Source organism: Macadamia integrifolia, chromosome 5 (assembly GCF_013358625.1).
Source record: "Macadamia integrifolia cultivar HAES 741 chromosome 5, SCU_Mint_v3, whole genome shotgun sequence".
Taxonomy (NCBI): Eukaryota; Viridiplantae; Streptophyta; class Magnoliopsida; order Proteales; family Proteaceae; genus Macadamia; species Macadamia integrifolia.
Window position 1 is genome coordinate 15657822 of NC_056561.1, and position 10491 is coordinate 15668312.

Sequence of the window (10491 nt, forward strand, 5' to 3'; positions counted from 1 at the left end):
GGGTTGCAGTCTACTTTTGAAACTACCAGGTCTATCAAACTTGGAAAGCTTGGAGGAATTATCACTTAATGTATGCGTACGTCTTGAATGCCTCCCAAAGCTTCCCTCGAATTTAACCTAACTTATTTGTAGTCTTTTCAAATCATTGGTAAAATTACCAGATTTATCAAAGCTGAAAAGATTGAGGCAATTAGACATTAGTGAATGTGAAAATCTGGAGGAAATTCATGGCCTCAATGGAACAAAATCCTTGGAAGAATTGAATGCTTCAAGTTGCGAAAAATTAAAGGAGTTATCAGATTTATCAAATCTAAAAAGATTGAGGGAATTAAACATTAGAGGTTGTGTATATCTAAAGGAAATTCATGGCCTCGAAGGAATAGAATCCTCGGAAGAGTTGAATGCTTCGAATTGCAAATCCTTAAAGGAGTTATCAGATTTGTCAAAACTGAAAAGATTGAAGGAATTAAACATTAGTGGTTGTGAATATATATAAGGAAAATTCATGGCCTCGAAGGAACAAAATCCTTGGAAGTGTTGAATGCTTCAAATTGTGAACCTTACCGAAGTTATCAGATGTGTCAAAACTGAAAAGATTGAGGAAATTAAACATTAGCGGTTGTTTATATTAAAGGAAATTCATGGCCTCAAAGGAACAAAATCCTTGGAAGAGTTGAATGTTTCGAGTTGCGTAAGATTAAAGGAGTTAAGAGGTTATTAAGAACTAAAAAGATTGAGGAAATTATACATTTATAAATGTGGAGATCTAGAAAAAATTCATGGCCTCGAATGAACAGAATCCTTGGAAGAGTTAGTTGCTTGCACGGTATTGCAACAAATTAACAGAGTTACCGGATTTGTCAAAACTGAAAAGACTCAGGAAATTGACCATGAGAGATTGTAAAAATCTAGAGAAAATTCATGGCCTTGAAGGAACGGAATCCTTGGAAGAGTTGGATGCACGGGGTTGCGAAAGATTAACAGAGACAACGAGGAAGATACATGGACAGGTTGTTTTATCTAATCCTTCTATCAATAACTTTAAGTCTGTGTTTGGTAGCCAAGAGAAGAAAAGAAAAAAGTACAAAAATTGTGCTATTTTCTTCATTTAAGAAATTTTCATTATTCGTGGCATGTTTTGAACCAAAAGAAGATTCTTTTTTGAATTTCAAAATTCACCTTAGGAATGGTGAAGTTTTCTTTTGCTTAAAAAAAAAATCTTACCATAAACACAAGAAGATACAAAAAATTTCTTTTCTTTTCTGCTAATGATAGCCGAAAAGACATACTTTTTTTTATTTTCTTATCATTTCATTTCTTTTCTATTCTTTTCTTTTCTTCTCTTTTCTAGATTCTTTTTTCATTTCATTTCTTTTCTTTTCTTTTCTTCTCTTGGCTACCAAACACAGCCTAAATGGAACTTTCTATATTGCAGCAACGCTATTTACAAATGATTGACTTGACTTTTCCTTCACTCTTTATATGCAGGGAACATTTCTAGATACTACTCAAAATGATACTTTTGGCAAAGGTCATAGAAGTATCTTAGTTTCTGCTGCTGATGAAAATGATGAAGAGATCTATAATGGATCACCAATTTTGTGTGTTGTTATTCCAGTATCTTAAGAAGATCACTATGTCATCACTCTTTCTATTTATGCTTCTATTCGTTGGAGAGGAAAGAGGACTAAGTGTTACCATTCAATTACAATTGAGAACCGTGAACCCAAGTGGAACTCCCATTGGATCTATATCCACCATTTCAAAGGGTTTGATTGGTTTGGGTTTCCATTGGAAAGCAAAGATGCTATTGAGGACTTAATTCTACATATTGGTCATGGATACTTGGAGTATAGACCCAGTGTTTGTGAATGGCCCAGTAGTAGAGTGTCATCTTGGAAGCTCTTATTTGAAAGCAAGGAAGCAGACCAGCAGCAAATGTAAGATTTCCTATTAGGTGGGCTAGCATAGTCAAAGATTTGTTTCCAAAACCGATTTAGTGGTGTTGACTAAAGATGGAGTAAGCAGAAAGAATCCAATATTATTGGTAAGTGATCTCTATGGAGATATTGGATTCTATTAGCATACCTTAATGGTATGAAATATTTATTACTATGTGTGGACCTAAGGTATTGTTTCCTTAATGGGGAGGAAACCCTAATTTTATTGCAGGGTTGGTCCCTACCCTCACCCCTATATATAGTTATCACTGACCCATTAAGTGAGGCTAACGACCAAAAGCATAAAGGGAAAGAGGATAAACCAGACCAACATTGATCGTGTTGTACGAGGAGCATACAAGAAGACATTGAGGAGTTCTTATTCTTCAGTCATGGATTCAGGTATGCCTAAAACTTGTTTTGTAGTATTTGTGGTGCATGCTTATCGATCTTCATGAATCGTTCCGCATTTTATTTTCTTTCAATGGTATCAGAGCCTCATTCATGAAAAATCGATCGGCTGTACCACCAGTAATAAACATCAATTTTTTCTCCTCGAATCGTTTTGTTTTGAAGAAACGAGAAAAGTAATATATTATATATTATTACTAAAAGATAGAATTGGTAAAGTTAAATTTTAAAAAAAAAAAAGTGACAATGAAAAAGGTGAGTACAGTTTTGTTTTTTTGTTTGTTATAAAAAAAAAATCCCTTGATTTGTGGGAACCGTACGGTTTGGTTGCTTTATTAAAAAAAAGAAAAGGGTTGACAAAAGCAACCGTGTTGCTACTTTTTACAATTTGATTTAAAAAAAAAAAAAAAAAAGTTGACAAACGCAACCGTATTGTTTTTTGCCTTTTACGGTTTGGTTTAAAAAAAAGGTGAAATAAAGAATAAGGCGTTGGGGTATTGGCTTAAATGTCCGGTTTTGAATTTGGATCGGATCAGATTTTATTTGATAGATTCACCCTTATTTTAAGAAAATATTTTATTACCATGTACATTTATGCTTTACCGGATCCATTAGAATTTGCATCCGATCTGATCCAGTTGACATTGAACAATATAAGTCAATTTTTTTTTGTTTAAAACGTAAACTTGAATTGGGCCAAGCCCATGTGTTTTTTTTTGTTTTTGTTTTTTTTTTTTTTTTTTAACTAAAGTTATATCTAATGGGCTAAGCCCATATGCTTTATATTTTAGGAAGTAAGTTAAATTTAGAAAGGGACTAATGGGCTAAGGCCATGGTCTTTTATAAAAGACTAGTTTGTTTAAAAAAATAATAATAATAATAACTTAACACTAATGGACTCAAGCCCAACATTTTCTATATATAAATATTATGGGCTAATAAATCGATTATTATGGTTCAATCAAAGAGAAAGGTCTTCATTCCAAGATAAACATCTTTGATCGTTTACAACTTCTTTGAAGGTTGGCTTCGATGTCGGTCTGTGATGAAGGGTAAGGTTATAGATCCAAAGACCCATCATTCAAGTTATTATTATTTTTTCTTTTAAGGTTAAATGGGCTGAGCCTATGGGTGTTTAATGATTTGTTTTGAGTTACCCATGTTTATTTAAGTGTAATGGGTTGAAGCCTATGGGCCTAATTTGAAATAGGCTGAATTGAACCAAATTAGATTGTAGACCACTATAATGTTGAGCATATATTTTTCAAGCATTGTTTGATTAGATCTAATGATCCGAATCAACATCGGTTGAGACCGATCCTACACTTGATCGTTTGAGACTTGGCATTGGTATTGTGTCATAGGTAAAATAATAATAGTAATAAAATCTAATGTCTTGATCAAGTCCCCTTAAAGTGATTAAATCCTAAACCAACCCAAAATCAAGATGAATCGGTTCTACCAAAATTGTGCCATGACTGAACCGATTAGGTTGGCCAATTCAGATATCTGACACATTAACCTCGAAAATTGAACTATTTGGATTTTTCAATGAGTCGTCAAAAAACCCACTAAAAAAAGTCATCAACATTGACCGATGTTAATCAGGAAAGTATTTATTAAAAAAAAAAAAAATTATTATTTTTGTATTTAGTTATATAATCAATTGGTCATTGATTAATGTGTTGAAAATTGATTATGTTATTGATATTGTGAAGGATTTTATCGTTTGAAATGATCTTATATGGTAATGATCAATTTTCACATAATGTCTAATGAAGTTTTTCTTTTTTTTAGATTTTAAAACAATTATTTTGAGAGTCCCAAGGCCTTGTGAATAATAAAATACCATTGATTTTCATGATGTCACTTTATCATGTACTTGGGATGTTGTGGATAATTACTTAACTGGTCAAACCAGTGGGAGGATGTAATTATATATTCTGAAATGTTGTTTATGGTTCGACCAGTGGATGTATGTTCAATATTCTGGTTTTAATTTAAAACAAGAAAAATGAGACATATATTTTGTGTTCCATAACTGTTTTGGAACAGCTATAGTGTTTTGTCTTTATTCTATAGTGGCTTCAAAATTGTATTTTTGTTTATGCATGTATTTGCACTGGTTTATCATTACTATGATATTAAAAAAGTCATTTATGAATGACATAGGCAGAAAATTAATGACATTTTATGTTTGCATGTCATATTTAGAATACTCTATGATGAATAGATATATTGGAGTTAAGTTGGGTGTAAGCTTTCGCATATGTTTAGCTGCAAAACGCATTTCTAGGGAACCATGAAAGGGTGATGTGAATTCCACCAAAGTGACGTATCTTGTTCTTTCATGGTTTTCTCTAGGGCAACATAGTAGGTGACATTTGCCTAAAGATGATGTCACCAAAAGTTAAAGAAAATGACAATAACCTAAGGATTCTGATTCCAAAGGTAAGGGGATCTCAAAAGTTATTGTTCTTTTCACAGTTAATACAAGAAAATGAGAGGACCAGTGTATTCCTGTCTTAAAGGATAAGGATACAGTTTCAGCTATAACTCTTGAGTGATATAGTCATTACAGTGAATGCATGTAAATCTCATCAAATTGAACTTTGTTATTGGTATAGTCTATTTAAATGGGCTTTAGTGAAGATTCTTGTGGGTAGAGTTGGTATCTTAAAGATTAATATTAATGATGATATCTATACTCACATTTGAGATGTTATGACACAAGATCATCTCCTACGTTGTTTGTACATGTTGATGGTTTATTAACTATTTTTAGCATAGTTTTAATGAAATCCAGTTTTTTAGTCTAATAATTGTATAGACCATAAATAGTTTATGCAAATGGAATAAGAAATTGTTTAATTTTGATTTATTGAAATGACTTCTGAAATCTATTTATACTGTTGACTATTTTGGCATTGTTTATTCAAGCCAACAATTAGATCTAGTTCTAATATGAACTGATTTTGACTCATATAACTGATATTTTTAATGGGTCATCTGGTTTTTACTCTCTTATATTAGTGGGAGAATAAATTATTATCCTATTGAGGGTGATAGATGTATTATACATGTTTTATTATGTATACTACACTTGTCGTTTCATGAATTTTAAGTCAATCTGGGGTATTTTGATATTTTCTTCGATATTATATTTATCATCCGTGACATCAGGTTTCGTCACGAGACACATAATTATGAGTTTTGACACCCATTTATGATTCAAAATATCACAAGTGCATTGTTTAAGTAATATTTCTTCAAATTTATATGTCATATTTGTACTTGTGATAAAGTTCAATTTTATTGAAAATTTATCGAGATAAAACAGATATATTATATTTGAATGATTTAAATGAACTCATTGAAGTTTTAGTGACTTATTGGTATAAAGCCTATGAAGTTGTTTATACATATCATGGATCTAAGCCAACAATACATTTATTTATTAAAGACTTATTATTGTTTTTAGCCTATAAGTTATTCGGTTCATGTGCCCTATTAGCTAAATAATTTTCTTTTGACTTAAAGAAATAATGGGGCTTTATTATGATTGACTTTAAAGTTTATAAGCTAATATTTGTGTTGGATATTAAAGTCATTTGGGTTGAAAGTTCATATTTGTATACAACTTTGTATATTTAATGAATTATGGATAAAGTAACATATTTCATGTGTTTTTTTGTTATCATGAATAAATATTATGAACTTTCATATTTAGCATGTTGTCATTATAGAAAATACCATATTTAGATTTTTATTTATTTATGGTAATGGCTGGAAATACAAAACTGTCATACTAAGAATGTACTCATTTTGATAACTGTTAAATTATGGTATTACCATATTGACTATTAGGGTTTATAATGGGTTGCTTTTGTGGACTTATGTTGAATATTTTATCAATTAAATATTGAAATAGTTCATCTTATTGTTTGCATCCAAAATCTAAACCCACGGGCATTTGGTAGCAATCCAAGTCTATAGGTTTTCATAATTTCAGTGATTATGCTTCCACTTAGTGGGCTAGTTACTGAGATTGTGAAATTACTATTGACTATTTAGGATGGGTTACAGTCAAGGACACCATATGACGAATGATGTGCTCTTGCCACCACAGGTGAGTCTTCATTTGGTCGGTTTCGCTTGATAGTGTGAGGGTGACATTTTGGGCTTCATAGCTTTGGAGGTTCTTGTCTTGCCACCACAGGTGACGGAATCTTCAAAGTGGTGTTGTTTCGAGCGTCTCGCCTTGCATGTAAAAGATTTCACTACGTATTGGGCGATCTTGCCACCACAGGTGTGACCCCGATGTCGTCGGATCTTTCCCCAGTTTCTGTTTTCCTACAGTTATTGAAAACAATACTGGGATAAATCGGATTAATAGCCCAATTAGTCAGATTTAATTATATTGTTGAGAAGTTTAATATGCCTTCTGTTCTTGCATATTGTATATTTTGGTAAATATGTATGATTATATTTGTCAGCTTTGACTTCTCAGCTATTTTCTGTTAAAAAAATTTTTGAATGGTTCCAATTTTAAGGAACGGAACTAATCCTTTAATATTTCTCTGGCTATTATGATAATAAATTTGAATCTTAATTGATGAGCCTCCTAAGCCAGTGGTTGTTAATCATGTTCAAGCTAAGGTTCTTTATGAAAATGGGAGAAATCGAATAGGTTTATCTAAAGATCAGTGGGAGTAAGCTCATGAATCATAAATTTCTGTAGAACTATATTATTACAAATTGTAGACTCTATATCTAAACCATTGAGGATGTTTTGTGACAACTCCGCTGCGGTTTGTTTCTCTCATAACCGTAAAGGTACTTCAGACTTTAAATACATTGACATTAAGTAATTTGTCAGAGAGAAAGTTCAAGAGTCACAGATTACAATGGAACAGATTGTTACAGAAAACATGATTGCAGATCATATTACTAAGGGCTGGACTCCAAAAGTCTTTCAAGAGCATATCACTAATATGGGACTTGTTAGTTATTTTGATGTATTTTATTAGTGGGAGCTTTGCTCAATATGTTCGCATTTGACTTTCAATTTTAGTTTATACATATGATGCATTATTATTCTTATCAAGAATATATATGCATTTTTTGTTATGGCCATTTGTTTATATGTATACACTTATTTATTTGCCTCATACAGAAAATTGAGGTTATATGTGGTGTACTTACCTCATTCGGTATCTGAGGTTCCAGTCAATACACACACATCCAGTCGCTAGCAAAGCCTTATTTGATTGAGGTCTAGTGCTAGTGTTGTGGGACATCCGGACCCAGTCCCAATGAGCTTCATTAATTGAAGCTTGAGCGTTTGGGATACGCTTGTAGTTAATGAGACATTCGGTATTTGTCTCATAGAGCTCATTTGGTTTTCGAGCCAGGACCAAATTGAAAATAGACATGATGATCACTATAGCATGTTATTTTTATACCACACTTTCATACTGCTCAGCCCAAGTCGGTGATGTTATGAGCACTTTGACGTGTGTGGTCTCATATCGCTTTGGATGTGATGATCAATACGGTTGGGTGTTTGTAATTCTCATTCGGACCAAGGCATTTGGTTTAAGGTGCACTCCATTCGACACTGTTTTGTTTGTGGCCACATTCAGTTTATCTAAATCGGAGAGTCGTTTTAAATAAATTTTAAAATCTAAAACTTGTGACATATGCTGCCCAAGTGGGAGATTGTAAGATTTCCTATTAGGTGGGCTAGCATAGTCAAAGATTTGTTTCCAAAACCGGTTTAGTGGTGTTGACTAAAGATGGAGTAAGCAGAAAGAATCTAATATTATTGGTAAGTGATCTCTATGGAGATATTGGATTCTATTAGCACAACTTAATGATATGAAACATTTATTACTATGTGTGGACCTAAGATATTGTTTCCTTAATGGGGAGGAAACCCTAATTTTATTGCAGGGTTGGTCCCTACCCTCACCCCTATATATAGTTATCACTGACCCATTAAGTGAGGCTAACGACCAAAAGTAAAAAGGGAAAGAGGATAGACCAGACCAACATTGATCGTGTTGTACGAGGAGCATATACGAAGAACATTGAGGAGTTCTTATTCTTCAGTCATGGATTCAGGTATGCTTAAAACTTATCTTTGTAGTGTTTGTTGTGCATGCTTATCAATCTTCATGAATCGTTCCGCATTTATTTTTCTATCAGAACTTTCAGATTTGCAAATTTATTGAGAAGCTCTTGGAATTCATATAGTCATCTTTTATTAAGATTCTTTGAACCGTTGCTCTTTCTTATTTCATTCTAGAAGTCGAAGCAGCTGTGCCATTTGGAAGGTAACCTTCAAATTGAGCTGGCCCCATTTATGTGTAAATGGAAAACATTTATATCCACATTAGGCTGTGTTTGGTAGCCAAGAGAAGAGAAGAAAAGAAATGAAAAAAAAGAATCTAGAAAAGAGAAGAAAATAAATGAATTGGTAAGAAAAAAAAAAATTATGTCTGTTTGGTTACCAATAGAAGAAAAGAAAAGAATGTTTTTCTATTTTCTTGTGTTTTAGGCAAGACTCTTCTTTTTTTTTTTTCTGGCAGTACAAGAAAACTTCACCATTCCCATGGTGAATTTTGAAATTAAAAGAAAAAAGAATCTTCTCTTAGTTCAGGACCTACCAAACATAGTGAGAATTTCTTAAATCAAGAAAATAGTATACTTTTTGTACTTTTTTCTTTATTTTCTTTTCTTTTCTTCTCTTGGCTACCAAACATAGCCTTAATGGAAACAAAATGTGTCCATCAAGATTGTGTAGCAATTTTGATGCCCCTGCCCCAGCAGATTGACAATGTTACCAATTCTGGTAAAAGGTTTCATGGGTGGCTCACACACCATTGGATCTATGGATGGTGGTGCACCTAGTTATGCCACATGAAATTAGTGATGTGGTGATTTTGAATGTTGGATATTAATGTATACATCAACATTCCCCTGCACATGCAAGCCAAGATCCCTTGGTATTTGCGTGTAGAGCTCACACGGCATCTCCTTCACATGGCACCTAGGGTGATGAGACATTGTGAAAACTCTTCCAATGTACTTCCCAGGAGTTGAATACTTGACCTCCCTGCTCTGATACCCTGTTTGCTATTGTTTCACCTAAAAGCTTGAATTGTTATGGAAGGGCATCAACATATACATAACACAAACGTTGGCAAGCACCCTCTCGGTAGGCCTTGGATTTTTCAATGTTCTATTTTGTTGCTTAGCCAACTCGGTTTGGGCTAAAATTTGACATGGGAGCCAGGACCTTCTTGCCATGTGGCAAAACTTGTCGCCCATATATCGATTTCATGGTGTTGTGACTCTCCTAGGAACCCTACTTAATTTCTTTTCCCCGGTAAATGCATTGTCACCATCCAATTTTTACAGATAAGCATATTCATCTTGACTTGGATATGTAAATGTACTAATTGTTGTGTTGTCGCACTTTACTACTGTAGCATGTTGGATTGTTGATAAGTCATATTCTCATTGTAGAAGACTTGTAGTCCCTGGCTAAGTATTCCCCTAAAGTAAAAAAGATTGTTTGAGGTAGTATTCTAAAAAAAAAAAATCTTTTTTTGTTTTTTTTATAAGCTCTTTTTCAAAACGCTACACAAAACCCTATACTCTTTTGATTTTCCTTTCCTTGTGCTCAACTCTCGATTTCTTTCTGTAATTCTTGATTTCTTTCTATAATTTTCCTTTTACGTCTTCCAACTGAACCGGCAGTCTCCGGCCCTAATTCTCTTTGGTATCAGAGCTGTGTTTATTTATAATTCTATTTAATTTATAAAAAGTTTATGTTTTTAGTTTATTTGTATTATTTTAGCTTTATAGAATATCTCACTATTGAATATAACAGAATTTATCATTACGATTATTTTAGATTAGAATACTTAGATTTAAACTCTTTATCTGTTATAGTTTCTGAAGAATATAAAGATTATTGTACTTCAATAATAGAATCTTCAGAAGAATTAAGAAATTTACCAGAAGAAGTAAAACAAATTATTTTACAAAAAGCTAGTTTAACTCCAGGAGAAATACTTAATAAATACAGAAGACAAATTTTAAAATATAATCAGTGGAAAGGATTACATAA